The sequence below is a fragment of the Pleurodeles waltl genome, chromosome 7 (genome assembly GCF_031143425.1).
Source record: "Pleurodeles waltl isolate 20211129_DDA chromosome 7, aPleWal1.hap1.20221129, whole genome shotgun sequence".
NCBI classification, from domain to species: Eukaryota; Metazoa; Chordata; class Amphibia; order Caudata; family Salamandridae; genus Pleurodeles; species Pleurodeles waltl.
In genome coordinates, this window is record NC_090446.1 from 279,649,462 (window position 1) to 279,673,697 (window position 24,236).

Here is a 24,236-nt window from a genome sequence, read left to right on the forward strand (position 1 = left end):
AGTCACCTATAATTTGCACACCTGCCATGCACTGTTTATAACCTCCCACATTATATCACCCATGACAGATTAAATGACATCGCTGACGCATCATTTAAACTGCTGCTTCTCAAATTACCCCATAAAACACTTGATCATTTTAGAACAGAAAGTAGTAAAGAGCCCACAAACGTACACAGCATACATTGACTGTACATGTGTGCATTTATGAAATACACATTGTGTAGTGCTGGAGACGTCTGATTCAGAATGGTAAAATATACATGGTGCAAAGTTTAAGTATTAGCAACATTTTAAGTGTAAGCAGTACCTCATTTAAACAATGTGAGACTCCAGTGTCAATAGCACCTCCAGTGTCAATCTCCGACATACGTTACTAATAGGTTGTGGCTTAAATCAAAGTCCGGTTGCCAAATATATGAATACATTTAAAGTTTAATATTAAAAATACATTATTCACCTTGTGGATTTCTGTGCACAAGCAAACATTAAAGAGTTGTCATATAGCCTTATTGACAATGTTATGTAAACTGGAGAGTTATGCGGTATAGATATTTATTTCCAGACATTCAAGGAAAATTCCAAGACAGTATACTTCGCTGAATGATGTATAATCTATGGCTGACTCAAGTACTAATGTTCCAAGTTGCAGAACAGTTGTAAGCATTGTTGAGATGTTGTTAGCCATTCTGCTCATTTCAAGAATATGTGTAAGATATTTTAAAAACATCCCTTTTCAGTTGCTAAAGGCACAAATGTGAAACACTGACTTGAAATTCTAAGTAAGATTAGGTAGTTAACAGGTACATCTCATTATGTAAATAATGACCAAACACTCTTTAGAACAGAATTTAAGGTTTAATAAGTTGCTGATTGCATTAATGTCTACAGAGACATTATAAGTCTGATGTAGATTTCTGGGGAAGGGTTACTCCGTCACAATGGTGATGGATAGCCCATCTGTCGAAATATAAATCCCATTATATCCTATGGGATTTATATTTCGGAGGACGGGCTATGCTTCACCATTGTCTGCGGAAATCTAAATTAGGCCCTATATTCCTTATGCACCTGAATATGAACAATAAAAGGGCATAATCTCATCTAAACGTGGCTGCTTTCACATAAATAATTTATGGTCTGCATGTTGCTAAAGGTTACATCCATTAACACTATAAAGGTGATATAAAATTCGGTCTAGGGGTATCTTGCTGATACCTTGCAGTAAAAAAAAAACATATAGCAAACTGTCAAATTCACTGGATGATGTCACAAGTGATGCATACAAAAATGTGATGGGCGGAATGGTTTAATTAATCTCAGCTACTGGTATTCACTCAGGCCGCATCCCAGTCCTTCGTTATTTTGCATCATTTGAGATGTCATCACTGTTGTCATCAATGATGTCATTTAACATGTCATGAGTGATGTAATATGTGAGGTCATAAGCAGTGCATGGTGGGGGTGAAAGTTACATTTAGCTCACTGAACTATAACTTCAGTGTTTTTTTTTGTTTTTAAGCATTAGTTTTTAATGTGTGTTAACACCTAACTATTATTTTACTCTAAACTTTATTTTTTTCAGTGAATATTTAGGGTTTTTGTAACTTAAGCTAAGATCTTGTTGACACACATAGATAGATAGATAGATAGATAGATAGATAGATAGATAGATAGATAGATAGATAGATAGATAGATAGATAGATAGATAGATAGATAGATAGACTCATGTTTCCAAAGGAAAAGCATTTTTTGGTTACTTATAACGTTAGTGCTGTTTCACAAATATCCATGAAACTTTTAAAAAAAAGTCAAGTCCTCCTCAACGCCTTCCTAGAAAGTTTTGGGATGATCCAACAAGCATGGGCTGTGAAAAATGGGAGGGGTCCCAAAACACGTTTATCCTATCCAAAACGGCTGAATGTAATCACACCAAATTTGGCAGAAAGCTAGATCTTGGTCCAGAAAGTGTGCTTTTTCTTTTTTTTTTTTGGTGTAATTTCGTTCAGTAGTTGTAGATATATTTAGGTTAAAAGAAAGAAATATTTCACACCATGGAGGATTGACAAAGCCGACAAATCTTAAGATAAGATCTAATTGGCTGCTACCCTATCAACAAAGATGTAGCAGTAGTGACTCAGGGCAAAATCCCCTTTACGTTTAGTAATTTAAATAAATATATAGGGGTCAAGGTAGGGTTACTCCCCCTAGCCCAGGGCCAAAAAAACATTTGTTCTAAATTTGACCATGAATTCACGGTGGATCAGCAAATCTACTGTAAAATGTTTTTAAAAAGAGTAGGCTCCAATGCTTTAAAAAAAAAGTACCTGGGTTGGTCAGGGCCCAGAGCTGGCCAATTTTATAATGTTTTTGAGGGGGAATGCGCTCCTTCCTCCCCGATCCTCTTACTGTAACTATAGGTCATGCCCTAATGTAAGATGTTCTATGACATCATTGATTTCATCACTGAAAGATTTAAAATTACATTATTGATGATAACATTGTGCCTGGCAAAGGGGTGAATGATAGTTACTTTATTGCACAATGTAGGAAGGTAGCCTCTTTCTAGCCTTATTACCCCCACATTTGGCCTGTTTGTGAGTATATGTCAGGGTGTTTTTACTGTCACTGGGATCCTGCTAGCCAGGGCCCAGTGCTCATAGTGAAAACCTTATGTTGTCAGTGTGTGTGATATGTGTCACTGGGATACTGCTAGCAACGACCCCGGTGCTCATAAGTTTGTGGCCTATATGTGTTCCCGGTGTGGTGCCTAACTGTATCACTGAGGCTCTGATAACCAGAACTTCAGTGTTTATGCTCTATCTGCTTTTAAAATTGTCACTGCAGGCTAGTGACTAATTTTACCAATTCTGATTGGCACACTGGAACACCCTTATAATTCCCTAGTATATCGTACCTAGGTACCCAGGGTATTGGGGTTCCAGGAGATCCCTATGGGCTGCAGCATTTCTTTTGCCACCCATAGGGAGCTCAGACAATTCTTACACAGGACTGCCACTGCAGCCTGAGTGAAATAACGTCCACGTTATTTCACAGCCATTTTACCCTGCACTTAAGTAACTTAAAAGTCACCTATATGTCTAACCTTCACTTAACAAAGGTTAGGTGCAAAGTTACTTAGTGTGAGGGCACCCTGGCACTAGCCAAGGTGACCCCACATTGTTCAGGGCAATTTCCCCAGACTTTGTGAGTGCGGGGACACCATTACACGTGTGCACTACATATATGTCAATACCTATATGTAGGGTCACCATGGTAACTCCGAACATGGCCATGTAACATGTCTAGGATCATGGAATTGTCACCCCAATACCATCCTGATATTGGGGGGAAATTTCCATGCATCCCCGGGTCTCCAGCATAGAGCCCGGGTACTGCCAAACTAACTTTCCGGGGTTTTCTCTGCAGCTACCGCTGCTGCCAACCCTCAGACAGGTTTCTGCCCCACTGGGGCCCTGGGCAGCCCAGTCCCAGGAAGGCAGAACAAAGGATTTCCTCTGAGAGAGGGTGTTACACCCTCTCCCTTTGGAAATAGGTGTGAAGGGCCTGAGAGTAGTAGCCTCTCCTGGCCTCTGGAAATGCTTAATAGGGCACAGATGGTGCCCTCCTTGCATAAGTCAGTCTACACCGGTTCAGAGATCCCCCCAGCCCTGCTCTCGTGCGAAACTGAACAAAGGAAAGGGGAGTGACCACTCCCCTGTCCATCACCACCCCAGGGGTGGTGCCCAGAGCACCTCCAGTGTGTCCCAGACCTCTGCCATCTAGGATGCAGAGGTGTGAGGGCACAATGGACAGCTCTGAGTGGCCAGTGCCAGCAGGTGACATCAGAGACTCCTCCTGATATGTGCTTACCTTTCTCTGTAGCCAATCCTCCTCTGAGGGCTATTTAGGGTCTCTCCTATGGGTATCTCACCAGATAACGAATGCAAGAGCTCACCGGAGTTCCTCTGCACTTCTCTCTTCGACTTCTGCCAAGGATCGACCGCTGACTGCTCCAGGACACCTGCATAACTGCAACAAAGTAGCAAGAAGACTACCAGCAACATTGTAGCGCCTTATCCTGCTGGCTTTCTCGACTGTTCCCTGGTGGTGCATGCTCTGAGGGCTGTCTGCCTTCACCCTGCACTGGAAGCCAAGAAGAAATCTCCAGTGGGTTGACAGAATCTTCCCCCTGCCAACGCAGGCACCAAACTTCTGCATCACCGGTCCTCTGGGTCCCCTCTCATCCTGACAAGCTTGGTCTCTGGAACACAGGAGCTGGGTCCAAGTGTCCCTGACAGTCCAGTGGTCCTTCTGTCCAAATTTGGTGGAGATATGTCCTTGCCTCCCCATGCCAGACAGTAATCCTGTGCACTTTGTGAATTGCAGCTGCTAGGGATTCTCTGCACTTTTGCAAGACTTCCTTCATGCACAGCCTAGCCCAGGTCCCCAGCACTCTGTTCTGCATTGCCCAACTCGCTGAGTTGGACTCCGACTTCGTGGCACTCCCTTTTGTTGTGCTGAGTCGACGGTCGTGCTCAGATCTTCTGAACTCCTGTTCAGGTGCTTCTGAGGGTGCTGCCTGCTTTTGCGTGGGCTCTCTGTGTTGCTGAGTGCCCCCTCTGTCTCCTCCTCCAAGGGGCGACCTCCTGGTCCTTCCTGTCAAAGCCCAGCTCACCTGAGTTCTTGTTCAGTTCTGATGGAGGTTGAAGACAATCCGACCCCACCCTGAAACTGCTTGTTCCAGCACACTAGTTTTTAAAACAGTGCACTAAGAACAGAAGCTCAAGGGAAGGGGGGAAGTGGATAAAATAAAAAAAAGAGAGACAACACCGTTCTTGCGTTTCCACTGTTGAAGTGCTGCACAAATCTGCGGCCCTTTCTGACTTCTGAAGAAACTGGTGCCTAATGAAACATAAACAAAGAACAGATAAGTGCAACCTATTCCTAAATGGGTTCCTGACTATCCCTTTATTTATTGGAAATTCTCTTCTAAAAGTACCTCTTGGATCCTGGTCTCTAGTTTCCAGGTTTGGAATGTGTTACTGCTCTGGGATGTGTTTTCTATTACTGTTAAGCTTCTAAAAAATTAAACAAATACCGTTATCAGAATTACCAATATCAAACATTCATCATAATATAACTAAAGCCTAAATTCCCAATAGCAGACTCACTTTTCGCATATTTCCAGAATCTTTTATAAAACAAATACTGTACTTTTACATCAAAATACAGCATGTAATTTGTGCAAGTCCTTGATTTACTGTTTTCCTTGCTGTCAATGGTTTCCACTGTTCGATTCCCAAAAGTTCCATGAAAAAAAACAATGTCCGCTTCACAAAGTCCTGCAAAATAATCCTGCAACAAAGAGCCTTAATCACAATGCTCGTGGAAGGCACTTCGCCTCAAACTGTCTATACACGAATCCAGAAATTGCCGTCAAAGCTCCCTCAGGTAATAAAAAGTTTTGCACTTACTTGTTGCTGGCAAGAGATACTGATCAGTCTAACCTTGTCTTCTTTCTCTTTTGCAGGTTACTCGTAGGAGAGAGGCTGAGGCAAGGAGGAACCGGAAACCGGAAGAAGGAAGAGCCAGCAGCTGCGCCAATTGAAGTCAAAGAAAGTCTGTAAAGAGCAGGAGTGCCAGCGCCGAGGGATCTGTTCTCAGGTAAGCGGGAGGTAGACGAGCACAAGCACTGGGTGAGGCTCGGGGGATGCCTTTTATAGACAGGGCTGGGTGTGGTTCGAAGAGCTGGGTGTGGTTTGAAGGGCTGGGTGTGGTCCTCACATGCTGCACATGTTCTTGGAAGGTGTGCAGAGCTGGGTGTGGTTTGAAGAGCTGGGTGTGGTCCTCACATGCTGCACATGTTCTTGAAAGGTGTGCAGAGTTTCAGTTATTATGCAAATGAGTTGGATTAACACATGGCCTAGGGAGGAGTGTTTTAAAGAAGCCTTGGTAAAAGCAAGGCCCAATGTGTAAACAAAACAGCACATTAAACAACATACACAGAAGCCTGGGGGGGGGGGAAGGTGAGATAACAAGAAAGGCTTTGAATAGTAAGTTTAAAAGGGAGCTATTACAGAACCCACTAGTGCAGTGAGAGGGGACATGCTCTTTGCTGTGTACAAACCCTAAGAGTCCCCCCCCTCAAAGGCCCTCCTACAGGACGGGGTTTTCCTGGATTTTTTAAATAAAACCGTCTAATCAGCTGTGGGGCATGTACATATGATGCTGGTTCCCATGAATTCTCAGATTCATCATATCCTTTCCATTCTACTAAATAAAACAGACGTCCACTAATTCTTTTTGAGTCTTTTATGCTTTTCACTTCATATTCCAGATTTCCTTTAATTGGTATGGGTGGAGGTGGTGGTTCAGGTCGGGTTTTTGAGTTGTACGGCTTAAGCAAGGACACATGGAATGTAGTATGTACTGGATATTCTTTTGGTAAATCTAATTTTACTGTTACCGGGTTTACTATGGCAGTTATACTAAAGGGTCCAATGAAACGTGGTTGCAGCTTTCGGGATCCCTCTATGTTTAGGTTTTTTGTGGAGAGCCATACCTTGTCACCAATTTTATACATTGGGGCCTCAGACCTGTGTTTGTCTGCTTGTCTTTTCATGCTTTCCTTGTACTTTAATAAATGTTTCCTGGCTTTGTCTTGTATGTCACCTAACCTCGTTAGTCTATCCGTTACTGTAGGCAACAGGGAATCTTCTAACAAAATGGGTATAGCTCTTGGATGATACCCCTGCAAGAAATAGAATGGTGAGCAAAGTAGAGCTGAATGCTCAGTATTATTATAAACAAACTCTGCTACAGGAAGAGCTTCCAACCATTCACTAGAATAATCAGCCAATAAACAACGTAGCGTTTGAAGTAAGGTTTGGCTCAGTCGTTCAGTCTGTCCATCTGTCTCTGGGTGGAAAGCAGTGGATAAGGCCACATCTATTTTCCGTTTTTCACATAATTTTTTCCAAAATCTGGAGTTGAACTGGCTCCCTCGGTCTGACACCACTTTGCTTGGCAAACCATGTAAACGCACAATTTCCCTTATAAAAATATCGGCAAATTCTGCCGCCGTGGGTAATTTCCGTAATGGTACAAAATGTGCCATTTTAGATAAAAAATCCACTATAACCAACACTGTTGTGAAGGATTTTACAGGTGGTAAACCTACAATAAAGTCTACGCTCACAGTGTGCCAAGGTTGTTTGGGTGTTGGCATTGGTATTAACAAGCCGTCAGGAGCCTTATGAGAAGATTTATGTCTTGCACAAATTGGACAGGTAGTGACAAATTGTTTAATGTCCTTTCTTATAGTGTCCCACCAAAAGTGTTTTTGCACATTTTCCAGGGTTTTTACCCAACCAGGATGACCTGCCAACGGTGAGGCGTGATGCCAAATTATCACCTGTGTTTGTAATTCAGAGGTGGGCACTAACAGCATGTTGTCGTGATACAATAAACCTCGTTGTATTGTGTTATGGGAATCCTTTAACCAATCCTGAGGTGCTATTTGCATGTGTGCATTATATAGATCTGTGATGAAATCCTTCTGTTGTACTGGTGCCAACAACTTTTGGGGAGGAATAATGGGTTCTCCTATTTTATCTTGTTTCATGTCTGAGGTATGTCCGTATCTAGATAACACATCAGATTGAATTTGTTGTGCACCTGGTCTATAGGTTATAACAAAGTCAAATGTGCTAAAAAAAATTAACCAGCGCATCTGATGTGGTGTTAGTGCTTTAAGTGATCCAAAAAACTGTAGGTTCTTATGGTCAGAAAAGATTGTAACTGGGTACTTGGCTCCCATTAAATGGTGCCTCCATTCTGAAAAGGCTACTTTGATAGCTAGTAGTTCCCTTTCAGCCACAGTGTAATTTTGTTCAGCTGGTAATAACTTTTTGGAATAGAAGGCTATAAGATGTAACTGGCCATCTACTGCATCTCGTTGAGAGAGAACTCCTCCTAAAGCTACTTGTGAAGCATCCGCTTCAACAAAAAAGGGCAAGTCAGGATCAGGATGTTTCAGAATTGGGGCTGAAGTGAACTTTTGTTTTAGGAGTTGAAAGGCGTGCCGCCTCATCAGTCCAAAGAAATCGTTGCCCTTTCCGCAACAAGGTAGTTATTGGGGCTGCAATGTCTGCAAAATGTGCAATAAACCTCCTATAAAAATTGGCGAAACCCAGAAATTTCTGAATATCTTTTACAGAGGATGGTTCTGGCCAATCAGCAATAGCACTGATTTTCTTTACATCCATAGTTATTCCTTGAGGTGACAGGCAGTATCCTAAAAAGTCCACTTTGTTGACATTAAAAGTACACTTTTCTAACTTAGCAAAAAGATGATTTTCTTTTAACTTTGATAATACTGCACGAACATGTTGGGTATGTTCTTCTGAGTTCTTAGAGTAAATGAGGATGTCGTCTATGTATACTATGACACAAACGTCCAGGAATTTGTGTAGGACCTCATTTATAAAGAACTGAAAGGCCGCAGGGGCATTACATAACCCAAAGGGCATTACTGTGTACTCAAATAAACCAAACTTTGTCTTGAAAGCTGTCTTCCACTCATCCCCCTCTTTTACTCGGACCAGGTGGTAAGCTCCCCGCAGATCTAGTTTAGTGTATACAGTAGAATGTCTTAATTGATCCAACAACACAGGTATTAGAGGAAGAGGATATTTATTCTTTATTGTAGCCTTATTTAGTCCTCTATAATCGATACACGCGCGCAGGGATTTATCCGGCTTCGGGATAAAAAAAGAGTGGAGATGACACTGGAGATGTGGAATGACGGATGAATCCAGACTGTAGTAGGTCATCTAGGTAGGTTGTTAAGTATTTGGTTTCTTCGTCAGTCAAAGCATATACTCTGTTATTAGGTAAAGGGGCCCCTGGGATAAGATCTATACGGCAGTCATAAGACCGATGTGGGGGCAGCACACTAGCCTTTACTGGATCAAAGACGTCTTTAAAGTCAGAATATTCAGGAGGGAGACTTGGTTCATCTTGTGTAACACTAGCACAGTGTAATACTGTGCTCTGTTCTGTACCTGCTTCTTGATAGCAATTGGTTCTACAGAAAGAGGAATCCAAAGTAACAGTTCTATTCACCCAATCAATTTTTGGGTTATGAGTTGTTAACCAGGGTACCCCGAAAATCAAACCAAAATTAGGAGTATCTATCAGATCAAAGCTAATCACCTCTGTGTGCCCATTCTGACAGACCATAACAAGTGGACTTGTTTGTTTTGTGATTAATCCAGAGGTCAATTCTGACCCATCCACTGCACATACTGCTTCTGGACAAGGCTTTAGGCACATAGGAAGTCCTAAGATTTCAGCTAACTTATTATCCACAAAATTTCCTGTCGCGCCTGAGTCCAGTAGGACAGGGAGAGAATGCCTCACTTGGGTAGTAACAATTAAAACGACCTGAATTATGAAATGTCTAGGTATGTGCGGTACCCTGAAGGCTGCAGCATTAGAGGTTTGATTAAGATGTTTTCTCGAACAAGTAACCTCTCCCCTTGTCGAGCTTAATCGTTTCCCGATTCAGTTGAGGAGGTGGAGGAAACAGCACCCTTTCGTGGAGTTTTAGGCTTTACTGGACATTCTCTGGCAAAGTGACCTGCCCTGCCACAATATAAACATAATTGAAATGTTCTCCTTCTTTCTTTTTCCTCTGATGTGAGTGGACCTCTGAGTGTCCCTATTTGCATAGGCTCTGGTTCAGGGAGTTTATTATCTGTGTCTTTCTTCTCGTGTCTAATAAAAGTTAACCGTGATTCCAGTTTGTATTTATCTCTCTTTCTTTCTCCTAGTCTATGTTCTAATTTCACAACTAAATCTACAAAGTCTGAATAGTCTTTTGGCAAATCAACGATATGAGCCAGCGCGTCTTTTAACTCGTCTCTCAAACCTTTATAAAAAAGGGAGACACGCTTTTCTTCTGGCCACTGTGTCTCGGTGAGTAAACGATTAAAACTAGTGAGATAGGTCAATAAATCCTTGTTACCTTGTTTAAGATTTAAAAGCTCATTATCACTTGCCTGCATGAAAGTGTGTTTTGCAAAAAGGCTGGTCATGGTACGTTTAAATTGATTCCAATTATGGAGGATGGGATCATCTCTATCCACGAAAGGAATTGACCAATTGGCTGCTGTGCCACCCAAATAAGACAAGACGAATGCCACTTTCGTATCATCAGTAGGGAACTGTTGTGGCTTACAAATGAAGTGTAATTGACATTGATTGATAAAAACATGGAATTTGTTACTATCTCCATGAAAACGTTCAGGTGCTGCTAAGGGCACAACATTAGGAACATTAACAGTAACCTCAACTGGGGAAGGCAAAGTTGTATGTTTTGATGGCGCCCCTGTCTCTGAGAAGGTTTTAAACAAAGGCGTAGAAGCTGTGTTCCACTGAGATCCCCTAAATTTATACCTGCTTAAATCCTGTTTTAAAGAGGTATTCTCCATCTTTAATCTCTCTATTTCCTCTTGCATATGTTGCAAGATGCCAGACACTGATTCATTATGAGCCAAGTCCTCATTTAGGGCCTGCGCCATATCCGTGACGTCAATGCCCTCTATTTCTTCCCCGGTATTCATCGTCCACCAGAACTGAAATTATTTTTTAAGGCTTGTGCTTCTGTCAAAGCCCAGCTCACCTGAGTTCTTGTTCAGTTCTGATGGAGGTTGAAGACAATCCAACCCCACCCTGAAACTGCTTGTTCCAGCACACTAGTTTTTAAAACAGTGCACTAAGAACAGAAGCTCAAGGGAAGGGGGGAAGTGGATAAAATAAAAAAAAGAGAGACAACACCGTTCTTGCGTTTCCACTGTTGAAGTGCTGCACAAATCTGCGGCCCTTTCTGACTTCTGTAGAAACTGGTGCCTTATGAAACATAAACAAAGAACAGATAAGTGCAACCTATTCCTAAATGGGTTCCTGACTATCCCTTTATTTATTGGAAATTCTCTTCTAAAAGTACCTCTTGGATCCTGGTCTCTAGTTTCCAGGTTTGGAATGTGTTACTGCTCTGGGATGTGTTTTCTATTACTGTTAAGCTTCTAAAAAATTAAACAAATACCGTTATCAGAATTACCAATATCAAACATTCATCATAATATAACTAAAGCCTAAATTCCCAATAGCAGACTCACTTTTCACATATTTCCAGAATCTTTTATAAAACAAATACTGTACTTTTACATCAAAATACAGCATGTAATTTGTGCAAGTCCTTGATTTACTGTTTTCCTTGCTGTCAATGGTTTCCACTGTTCGATTCCCAAAAGTTCCATGAAAAAAAACAATGTCCGCTTCACAAAGTCCTGCAAAATAATCCTGCAACAAAGAGCCTTAATCACAATGCTCGTGGAAGGCACTTCGCCTCAAACTGTCTATACACGAATCCAGAAATTGCCGTCAAAGCTCCCTCAGGTAATAAAAAGTTTTGCACTTACTTGTTGCTGGCAAGAGATACTGATCAGTCTAACCTTGTCTTCTTTCTCTTTTGCAGGTTACTCGTAGGAGAGAGGCTGAGGCAAGGAGGAACCGGAAACCGGAAGAAGGAAGAGCCAGCAGCTGCGCCAATTGAAGTCAAAGAAAGTCTGTAAAGAGCAGGAGTGCCAGCGCCGAGGGATCTGTTCTCAGGTAAGCGGGAGGTAGACGAGCACAAGCACTGGGTGAGGCTCGGGGATGCCTTTTATAGAAAGGGCTGGGTGTGGTTCGAAGAGCTGGGTGTGGTTTGAAGGGCTGGGTGTGGTCCTCACATGCTGCACATGTTCTTGGAAGGTGTGCAGAGCTGGGTGTGGTTTGAAGAGCTGGGTGTGGTCCTCACATGCTGCACATGTTCTTGAAAGGTGTGCAGAGTTTCAGTTATTATGCAAATGAGTTGGATTAACACATGGCCTAGGGAGGAGTGTTTTAAAGAAGCCTTGGTAAAAGCAAGGCCCAATGTGTAAACAAAACAGCACATTAAACAACATACACAGAAGCCTAGGGGGGGGAAGGTGAGATAACAAGAAAGGCTTTGAATAGTAAGTTTAAAAGGGAGCTATTACAGAACCCACTAGTGCAGTGAGAGGGGACATGCTCTTTGCTGTGTACAAACCCTAACACTTCCTGGGCCCTGGCAGCACTCAAAACCTTCAACCACGGCTCTTGCAGCTAGCAAGGCTTGTTGGCAGTCTTTCTGAGTGGAAACAACTCTGCGTCCTCCAGCATGCCGTGGGACATCTTCTGACTAAAGGAGAAGTTCCTGGCACCTTCTGTTGTTGCTGAATCTTTGGCTTCTTCCACCCAGAGGCAGCCCTTTTGCACCTTCATCCGGGGTTTAGTGGGCTCCTGCCCCCCTGGACACTTGCGTAACTCTTGGACTTGGTCCCCTTCCTTTGCAGGTCCTCAGGTCCAGGAATCCGTCTTCAGTGCTTTACAGTCAGTTGCTGTCCTTGCAGAATACCCTATCTTGACTTTACTGTCTTTCTGGGGTAGTAGGGTAACTTTACTCCTACTTTTCAGGGTCTTGGGGTGGGGTATCTTGGACACCCTTATTGTTTTCTTACACTCCCAGCGACCCTCTACACACTACACTAGGCCTGGGGTCCATTCGTGCTTCGCATTCCACTTTTGGAGTATTTGGTTTGTGTTGCTCCTTGGCCTATTTTCTCCTATTGCATTCTATTGTGTTCTACAGTGTTTGCACTACTTTTCTAACTGTTTACTTACCTGATTTTGGTTGTGTGTGTATATTTTGTGTATATTACTTACCTCCTAAGTGAGGGTATTCTCTGAGATACTTTTGGCATATTGTCACTAAAATAAAGTACTTTTATTTTTAGTAACTCTGAGTATTGTGTTTTCTTATGATATAGTGCTAAGTGATATAAGTGGTATAGTAGGAGCTTTGCATGTCTCCTAGTGCAGCATAAGCTGCTCTGCTATAGCCTCCTCTATCAGCCCAAGCTGCTAGAACACTTCTAATCTACTAATAAGGGATAACTGGACCTGGCACAAAGTGTAAGTACCACAATGTACCCACTATAAGCCAGGCCAGCCTCCTACACACAAGTTATGGCTACTTAAGATAACTATAACTGATGAACTTCAGTGTTTTTTTTTTGTTCATTATTTTTACCAAACTATAACATCCATTTAACCTTTGTTTTAACAGTTAATTTCCAAGGTTTTGTAAATACCTAATTATAGCTGTCACTTTAACCTTCGTTTTGTCTGAGAATACATATATATAACCCAGCGGGGGTCACCAGTGGGTAGTTATACTCAGGACTTTTTGATTTACTAATAACTTTGGTACCATGTGACAAATATTCACACATCGTTTGGGCCCTAAAGTAACTATAGCTCATGCCCTAGTCATGTACTGTTAATGACCTCACAAATTACATCACTCATGACATGTTCTATGACATCATTAATAACATCACTGCAACATCTGAAATTACATCATTGATGAAAATACTATGAATGGTGGGGATACTATTTTATAGTAACCTTAGGGCATAAGTTATGGTTATTTGAGATAACTATAACTGGTATGTGCGGATATGTGTGTGTGGGTGTGTGTTTGTGTTTGTGTTTGTGTGTGTGTGTGTGTGCGTGTGTGTGTTTTAAGGAATTCTACTTAGTAAACTATCCACAAACAAAAACATTAACACATTTTAATGTGATGGTAATCACAATGTCATTGCTGCACTGTAATGTGTAATGGTGTGTACTAAGAGTTTCCAACTGACATTTACTGGTATAGTTTACAAATGTAGTATGTGTTGATATTGACCTTAAAAAACCTATGATCCTTTTTTGCCAGAGTCATACCTATACTTTGATGTAGATTTGAAAAATGGACATTTAGCAAACAAATAATGTACTTTTGGTTTTAGATAAATGTAAAAATGAATCAGCATACTTAATGTAGCAATAAAAATCTTTGTAGTTATTTACTACGATTGGAGGCTCTGCATCATGCATGGAAGAGTGGGATTTTAGGTCTGTGAGCTACAGTAGGTAGTTGTAATTAGGACGTAGCTTCCATAGAAAAAGCGTTTTGGACTTGGCTATACCTTTGGCACCGTTTGACAAATCTTTGACATTTTCCCAAACAAATGTCCCCTAGGGATTTGTTGTACATGGAAAGCTTTGGGGCGATGCGTCAAGTGGGAGCCGAGAAAGAGGAGGGGGGTGAAAAAAAAGTGTTTTCCCATGTTCTTTTCCATAAAGATTTTAGACACGACTACAGCCCGACCCTCTGGACGTATTTACAATAAACATGGCAGAGAGGTAGCTTTTGGTCCAGAAAGCACCTGTTTTCTTATTTGGTATACATCATTGCAGCAGTTTTTGATAAATTAAAGAAAATCCAAATTTGCATATCTGGGGTCGCAAAAAAATTGTGAATACTCACGATCGCTTGCAGGGATCTGATTGGCTGCCAACCCTTCACCCAGAATTCCCCAAAAAAAACGCAAAAAGAAAAGGGGGATGAGCACTAATACCATAACCTCTCCTAGAGTTAGTGCTGGGGTTCCCAACAGGGCAAAAGAGCATTTTTTTAAATTCACAGCAAAATTCATGAATGTTCGTAAACTTTGCCACAAATTTAAAAACAAAAAAAACAAGCGCTGTCTCCCACGCTTGTTTTTAATGAAGCTCCCGGATAGGCCAGGTCGCAGGGTCATGCCCAGTTTATTAGAAAACTGGAGGGGGGCAGACAGGGCCCCCTCCAAGGGTTTCATTTGAACCCCAGTGACCACCTTATCCCCAGGGCTGCATATAAAAAAATATAAAGAGGGGCTGTGCAGACCCCCTGGGCCCTGGGGACCACACCTTGACTGGGATTGTACTTAAAAAGGAGGAAGGACACATGGACCACCCTCCTGGGATTGTATGAAGCCCCAGGGACCACCACCTCCCTGGGGCCAGAAAGGTAATTAAGTGGGGAGAGCATGCACTCCCCGTGCACCAAGGACCATCAAGTCTCCGGGGCCATTTCGATTTTTGAAAAAGAGATAAGGGCCATGTGGCACCTCTCCTGGGAAGTACATGGCCCCAGGGACCACCCCCTCCTCGGGCCGGCCCGTGCAAAGAGAGGAGAAGGGCAGCCCCCCTCCTGGAACCACTAATGGCCCTGGTAACCACCAACGTCCTAGGGCTGGCTCCTGCTATCGCCTGAGTGGCCCATCCCCGCAGATAGCTGTTTGCTTTTGCTTGTTGGGAGCTGTGACAGCTCCTGCCAAGCAAAAGCTGTCAAAATGCTCCTGCATGCTGAAAGCGGAGATTTCATCTCTTTCCCTACCTGCAGAAATGCGTGCAAGGAAAGAGATAAAAGTTTTGCTCTTGCACACAGGGAGCTGCATTTCCAGCAATTCCCTGTGTGCAGGAGCAATGCCAGCTCCCACAGAAGGCAGGGACAGTGGGTGCCTTGAGTCTGATTCTGAAGCCCTTACCTATGACCAAGGGAAAGCAAGTGTTTTCAACCGCATTTTCACCATGAAAAATTACATGCAATCCTTGATGGAGGTGTTTGCACCCTTCCTTTTTTCGAGCACAATATCTCATGTAGAGACTGTGGTGACTGGGTTATTTTTTTGCAGTATGCTGCTGAGACCAGAGATTTTAAAAACGACATGTATGCAAAATGACCTAGAAGCCCTAGCCGCCCCCCCCCCCCTCATATAAATTAGTGGCATGCAACATCTTCCTGCACTTTTACCAAGATGTTTGACAGCTTACTAAAAGACCCACCGACCGCGTGTTCCTCCACTTTATAAAACACGTTGTTGATACAGAGGAATTTGATCACATCTGCACCAGAGAAGCACTTACTTCTGTAAAGTACAAACCAGTCAACTGTGTTTTCCCTACAGTATTCCAGTTGGGTAGACATTCTGCACAAAACACTGGTAGGATTCATTCTGGCACAATGCTAATTTCACATTAAACCTCAACTGGATGCACCTACAGATATAGACAAAGCAGTTGCCCAAGTTGAATCCCCTGTTCTGTAAAGCACTAATTATCCTAATTTCTTGTGCATGGTCAAGGCAAAGCAAGTGTTTTTCCTCTGCATTACCACTTTGAAAAGTTACCTGTAAACCTTGATGGAGGTGTTTGCATCTTTACTATTTTCAAGTGCAATATCTCATGTAGCGACTATGATGAGTGGGTTTTTTCTTGGCATCTGCTGCTGAGACCTGAGATCATTTGCTCCCTTTTAAAAACTACAAGTATGTAAAAAGTCCTAGAAGCCCTACCCTTTTGGCCCTACCCCATATAGTTTAGTGGTACTCAACATTTTCCTGCCATTTTCCAGGATGATGGACAGCTTATTAAAAGGACCCCCCTGAGCATGTCCCCCACCCTGATTTTTGAGACACGATCTTGAAGCACAGGAATATGAAGGCCGTGAGGGGCACGGGTTAGATGGTTATAGGGGTTGGCTGCGGGACATGGCCACCAGGCAGCCCCTGCGGCCAACCCCCGCAGAAGGCCGTGCATGGTGGAGGCTGGATTAACCTAAAATAATTTAAATCACAATATTAGAAAAACATAGAATTCGCTGGAAAAAACAAAGGTTACAAGGACGTTATAGTTTGGAAATAGAAATTAAAAAATATAGAAGTTCACTTAGAAAACTAAAGCTTATAGGGACATTATAGCTAGGCTCACATTTCAAATGTACGAAACCTTGGAAATTCAGCAGTTCTCGTTAGAGTTATTTCAAGTCTCTATAACTTGCGCCGTAATGTAAATATAACCTGCTCCTTTGCATGCACTGTTAAGTACCCCATATATTACATCACTCATAACATCATCTATGAGATCATTGATAAAATCACTGAAATATTTGCAGTAAAATTACTGATGAGAAAACTGTGGATGGCAGTGGTGTGAGTTATAGTTTCCTTACAGCACGAGTTATAGTTATTTGAAATTATATGTATATGTGTTATGTGTTATGGGACCCCCACTTTTTCTCAGCCCCCCGCTTGACGGATCACCCAAAACTTTTAAGACAGAAGCTGAACTTAGCAAAGTATACGTTTGTAAAATTTTGTGAAGATTCATCAAGCGGTGCCAAAGTTATAGACATAACAAAAAGCTCTCTTCCTATGTATATATAACTTACAGGCGGTCACCAGTATGTAGTTGAAGTTACGACCTAGTTTCCATAGGAAGTGTTTTTGGTTTTTTGTTTTGCCAATAACTGAATTAAAAACAATATGGGGAGGGTGAGCACACCCAGACCCCGCCATGAAATAAACCCCCTTTATTGTCTGGCCACAACATGGACAACATGCTGTGGCAGCACTTACAGGACTCTGAGGCATGGTCCCTATGAAATGCACTGTAGTAAATGGCAGGTTTTGAAGGTCACAAAAAGGAGAACATATAAAGGGTGATAACATAATTTAGTTACTATATAAATCATTTGATGATGGTACCATACTCTTTTTGTGAATTGTGGTATGTTCTAAGTTGATTTTACCCTGTGAAAAGGCCTTCTGATGGGTATTCATGAATCATGTTTGAGAGAAAACATTTTTTTCATGATTTTCCCATTGAGGTTGTAGAAGGTGCTCCAGAAGCTAAAATAAGAGCGTATTTTCTGTAAATTCACACTATCTTTCTCAGCCATATGAGAATGAAGACCTTCATTCTCAGTAAAACATGTGCTTCCAACAGGAGCAGCCTTTCAGTTGGTTCCCTTGTATTCTACTGTAGCGTTCCAGAGTGTTCTAAAGAACAACTAGAGCACTAACCGTCCTACTTATGACAAAAGCGTGGCAGACCTGAAGCCATCTTGATTGAATCAAACTGGTAAAACCTAAAACATTTAATTTAGAAAGGGAAAAAATGAGGGGGTTTATTTTGTCATTGAAATTATGGTTAGTGCTGTAGAAAGAAGAATTAGGACACATTTTAAGTGAGTTTTAAAATATCTTTATCTTCTATTTCATTAAAACATTCTGACATGCAGACTAAAACATGTACTTTCAACACCAGCAGCAAACTGCTAGTTAACTGCCTGGTGATCAGCAGCTTCACTACAGTGTTCTAATTAGCAACTACAGTGCTAACATTCTGAATTTATGTCAAACGTGTCACATTTGATTGCGATCGTGATGGAATTGAAGTAGAAAACTAAAAGGATACTGCAGTAACTGAGGAAATTAGGGAGCTTCATAACAAATAAGTGTCTCAAGATCGTCACCGGAGAAAAAAGAGCACAAATGTAGCACAAATATCACAAAATGTAGCTCAATAGTAGCCCAATGATGGAAGTGTGCAAAACAATATTTTTTTTTATTTTTTTGTAGTTTTGTATAGCACAGACTTGACCCGAAGGTATTGAAGTGCTTTACATCAGCATCAGTTACATTACGCAAGGACACATTCATTTTGGTACTAGGTATGGGCAATTTAAGTGATTTGCTCAGAATCACAGGATGACAAGCTGACGCCGAAACTTGAACCTGATTCCCCAGTTGAAAAGTCTGCAGTTCTGGCTGTAACGCCACATCTTTTCCCCTACGTTTAACATTTAATCAAGTGATCAACTGAATAAAAAACATAAAGATAGCAAATAATTTCAAAGTGTTTTGTCCCTATTTGAGAACTCAGAATATATTTCAAATTTTTACATTTTTAGAGCACTAACCATAATTTGTTTAGAGGACTAACCATAATTTCTATGGAAATAAGACCCTCTTATTTTTATAATTTCGAAAGGAAATGCTTTAGGTAGTACAGTTTTGAATACATCAAGATGACGTCAGGAGTGCCTCACATTTGTAATAAATATAGAATGTTAGCAATCTAGTTATTCATTAGAATACTGTGGGGAGGCAGATGTCAGGGGCACAAACCTGGATAAATTAGGCCAGGGAGGAGGGTGCGGAGATGGCCAATTGACCACGCTGACCAGGTGGGAGGGGTAGTCGCAGCACAACAGACCATGGAGGACAGGGAAAGGGGCAACAAACCAACCACGCAGGACTGGCAAGAGAGGCTGTGGTAATATAACAGACCATTAAGGGCAGAATGAAGAGGCTGTGGCAGTACAACCATACATGCCAACAGCCCTGTGTCACGGCAGGAGACTCCCGATGTTTTCATGCCCAAAATGGCTTTATTTTATCTGTCCAGCCTAAAATATCCTTTTTATCAAGGTAAGTCAATGGGGAAAATCAATTCCCATGGTTTTTTGTTTTCAAAGTCTCCTTCTTACCAAGTACAAACATTTGGCAAGTATGGTACATTTGATCAGGGAAGGCAGGAGGAATGGGACAGGGGCATTGACTCGGATAACAGAGGGCCGGAGGGATATGGGCAGGGGCACCAAAGTGACCTTACAGGGCAAGCGTCAGGAGTTGCAGCAGCAGAATACACCACACAGGGCAAGCAGGATGGCAGTGCAGCATAGCGGACCATGGAAAGCAACAGGGAGGGGACAGGGCATGCAAATTGACAACAGAGAACAAATCGGAAAGTGGCAAAGGCAGCGAGCTGACGATACCGGACAGACATAAGGGACAGTTGCAGCATAATGAACCATGAAGGGCAGGCGGGGAGGGGGCAGGGGTTCAACAATTGGCCAGACAAGGTAGGAGGGAGGGGAAAAGGGCATACACATAACAAATGGAGGGCAGGGGTTAAAGGGGTAGGACAGGAGCTGCAAGCTGAGCATGGAGGGCAGGCGGGATGGGCACTGGAAGCACAACTCACCATGGAGGGCAACAGAGAGACTGTAATAGCATACACACAGACAATGGCGGTAAGGAGGAAGGAGGTCAGGGACAACAATCTGACCACACTAGGGAGGTGGGGGGGCTGCAGCAGCACAGAATACCATGCATGGCAGCAAAATGGCCATGGTGGGCAAGAGGGAGGCAGCAAGGGCATGCACAAAGGACAATGGAAGACAGATGGGAGGGGTAGGGGCTGGACACAGACAAGAGAAGGCAGGGGAAGAAGCTTTACAACAGACCGTGCAGGACAGACAGGAGGAGCAGTTGTAGCACAACAGTGCACGGAGGGCAGAATGGAGTGCAGCGAAATGGACCATGGAGGACAGGACTGAGGGAAAGGGGCATGGAACTCGGACAGGCAGGGTGGGAGTGGCAGGGACAAGCGGCAGCCATATGACCATGCTAGGCAGGAGGGAGGGGCAGTACCAGTTCAAATGAACACTCAGAGTAAAAAGGATGGGCAGTGGCAGGTCCATGGAACATGGGGGGCAAAAAGGAGGGAGCAAGGGCTTTCACAGACATCGAAGGGGAGGTGGAAGGAGGGTAGGGGCAAAAAGCTAAGCACAGAGGCTAAGCAGGAGGGCAATTATGGGCATAGAATTGTTCAACAAAGGACAGTAGGAGCGGGCATGGATGTCAAGCTTAATAGAGGGCAGTGGCTTCACACTGGGCCATGCAGGGCAGGAGGAAGGGGTCTGGTGCATGGACTCGGACAACAGAGGGTAGGAAGGAGGTGGATCGGGCAGCAAGCTAACTGTTCAGGGCAGGTGGGCAGGGCAGTGGCAGAACAATGACCACTCAGGGCTGTAATGGGGAGCAGGGACATAGTCTTGAACAATGGACGGTATGGAGGAAGGGAGGCAGGAGCAGCACGCTTGGGTGGGGGCAGCACAGTGTCAGGCCAGGCGCTATGTCCAACCCACCCCCATCTTGCATTGTGATGGGCTTCTTATGTAACATTTTTAAAAAACTAGATATTCACTGAAAAAAAAAGGTTACGGAGACGGTATAGTTAGAAAATAGAATTTTAAAAACCTTAGAAATTCACTAAAATACCAAAGGATACAAGGACATTATTGTTAGGTTCAGATTTTACACAGAATCGTAGAAATTCAGCTTTTATAATTAGAGTTGTTTCAAGTAGCTATAACTCGTGCCCTAAGGTAAGTATAACTTGCCCCCTCGCCATGCACTGCTAATTATCCCATATATTACATCACTCATGACATCATTTATGACATCATTGATAATATCAATGTAACATTTGTAGTAAAATTATTGATGAGAAAAGTGTGCTGGCAAGGACGTGAGTTTTAGCAGTAGCCAGCACAGGGGGGTGGTGGATCCCAGGGCCAATAATGGCTTAAGGAAGGGGCAGAGTTGACCACTCCTCGCTTTTACACGGGCTGGCCAAGGGAAGGTGGTGGCACCCCAAAGCCATATTTGGCCTAGAGGGGGGCTGCCCAGGCCCCTCCCTTTAAAAAAAAATTAAACAGCCACCAAAAGGTGGTATTCCTCTGGGCGTAGGGGGGGCCATGCACACATTTAATTTTTTGACCCGTTAAGGTTGTGGTACCCTTGGCTTCCTACATCCCCCCTCATTTTCAGTAAAAGCCCTGGGGAGGTGGCAGTTTTCCGGGCCTGTGGGGGTCTGCATGGCCCATCTATAAATATATTTGATATGTAGCCCTTGAGAGGTGGTGGTCCCTGGGGCATAAAAAAAAACCCTGGGAAGGGGGCCCTGTGTACCCCCTTTTTTTAAAAGAAAATGTTTCTTGCCCCGGGGCCTGGTCTACCCGGGGGCTTCATTTAAAACAAACATGGGAGACTGCACTTGTTTTTTCACAGCCAAATTTGTGAATATCCACAAATTTCACTGTTAATAAAATTAAAAAAATCTTCTTTGCTTTGGCGGGATCCCAGCGGGACCCCAGGACCAAGGCTAGGGGGTTACTGTATTTGTTCCTTGTCTCTTTTTTGTGTGTTTGTTTCAAATTGCTTCGAACACTTCCTGGGTCAAGTGTTGGCAGCCAACCAGATCGCTGCACAAAATCAGGAGTTTGATATGTATATATTACCTAGTGGCAATCGCCACTAGGTAGTTATAGTTAGGACCTAGTTTCCATAGGAAGAGCGTTATTTCTTTGCCTATAACTTTGGCGCCACTTGACGAATATTCACAACTTTTTCGAAACATATACTTTGCTCAGTTCAGCATCTGTCTTGAAAGTTTTGGGATGATCCCTCAAACGGGGGCTGAGAAAAAGGGGGGATCCCAGAACACATTTTCCCCATTCATTTTTCCATAGGACTTTTAGACAGGCCTACACCCTCAACCACTGAATGGAATTACTCCAGATTTGGCATGAAACTAGATTCTGTTCAGCAGATTACGCTTTTTGAGGTCTGATGTGAATCCATTAAGTAGTTTTAGACTAATATAAGGCCAAAAAATATAGATATATAGGGATGTTGATCCTCCACGGATCGATCTGTAGATCCACACGCCACAAGAAGAATCTGATTGGCTGCTCGCAACCCGAGAGAAATGTTGTGGCCACAATTTAGGGGCAGTGTAGCTGATGGGGTCTAGGTATAGGTTCCCTGACCCCTGGGGTTATGGAGTTGTGGTGATGGAACAAATAATGGACTTCAAATGCCAGAAAATAGTTTGGGGACATTCTGCAAGATCCACTCACAGAGCCCCAGTGTAAATCCATGGGTGGATAAGCAGATCTCGCAAAACGTTTAAAAAAACAAACAAAGTCTACATTCTCTATTCAGACGCCCGGTGAAACACCCACAGAAACAGTCTGACACCCACTTTCATTCCAACAGACAACATGTCACATTCAGTGTTACACACAGGGATTCACTCTCACACCCAGTCTGACATCAGACAGAACCTGTCACACCCACTCTCACACTTACAGAGATGCTGTTACATTCACTGTCACATCTACACAGACACTCTCAGACTCACTCTCACACTCAGAGAGACACTCTTGCAACCACTCTCATATCCAGGTAGAGACTGTCCGAGTCACTGTCACACCTACATAGAGACTGCCACACTCTCTCTGACATCCAAAGAGTCACTCTCACACTTAGAGACATAGGCCCTCATTATGAATGTGGCGGTGTGGGCAGCCATCCCGGCAGTGGCGGGTAATTCTGCCAGCCGGCATGGCGGCCCACACCAACACATAATGAAGCCATGGAGGACCACCATAGGTGGCCCTCAACCACCGCCAGGCAGCCTGGCGGTGGACGGTATCGTTATCCGACAGGGCAGCGCTGCTGCCTCTAGGATAATGATCCCTTTGCCTCCAGTCCTTCCCTGGCAGGTTTCCCCGCAAAGGGAAAGGCTGGCGGAAGGGGTGCACCGGGGCACCCCTGGGGGCCCTGCACTGCCCATGCACTTGGCATGAGCAGTGCAGGGGCCCCTGTGCAGTGCCCCATCGCACAGGTCACTGCCCGGTTTACGGGCAGTGATCTGCGTGACGGGTGCGGCTGCACCCGCCGCACAGAGGCATTGTCGCGGCTCCGCATATGTCCCGGCCAGGCATTCCTCGTGGCCGGCAGGCGTAAACAATATTTCCGCCCGCCGGCCCAGAGGAATGTCCATTATATGGCCGGTGGGGTTCCGGGGAGCTGGCGGTCACTGGAAAGACTGCCAGAATGAGCACGGCTGTTCATAATGAGGGCCATAGTCTTACACAGACCGTTATAGGAAGATAGAGATTGTCACACCCACTAGCTAGAGTGGATGTGATGTTCACTCTCATAGGAAGAAACACAGGCCCATATTTATACCTTTTTAGCGCCGCATTTGCGCCGCTTTTGCGACACTTTTTAACGCAAAAATGGCACAAACTTACAAAATATAATTGTATTTTGTAAGTTTGCGCCGTTTTTACGTCAAAAAGTGGCACAAATGCGGCGCTAAAAAAGTATAAATATGGGCCACAGTCTTCACTCTCACACTTAGAGAGACAATCACACCCACCCTCACATTCAGGCTGTCACACTCCTTCTCATACCCAGACAGAAACTCTCATGCTCAATCTCATAGTCACTCTGACACTCACCGTCACACCCAGACAGCTACAATCACACACACTGTCATAGGAAGATAGACACTCTTAAAGATAGAGAGAGATGCTGTGATGTCCACTGTCATAGCAACACACAGGGACACTCTCACTTACAGGGACGTTATGATTAGGAAATATAATTTTTTAAAGAACCATAGAAATTCACTAAAAAACCAAAGGTTACAGGGACATTATAGCTGGGTTCACATTTTAAACATACCAAACCATAGAAATTCACCAGTTATAGTAAGAGTTACCTCAAGTAACTATAACATGTGCCCTCGCCATGCACTGCTAATTACCCCACAAATTACGGCACTCATGCCATAAGATCAATAAAAT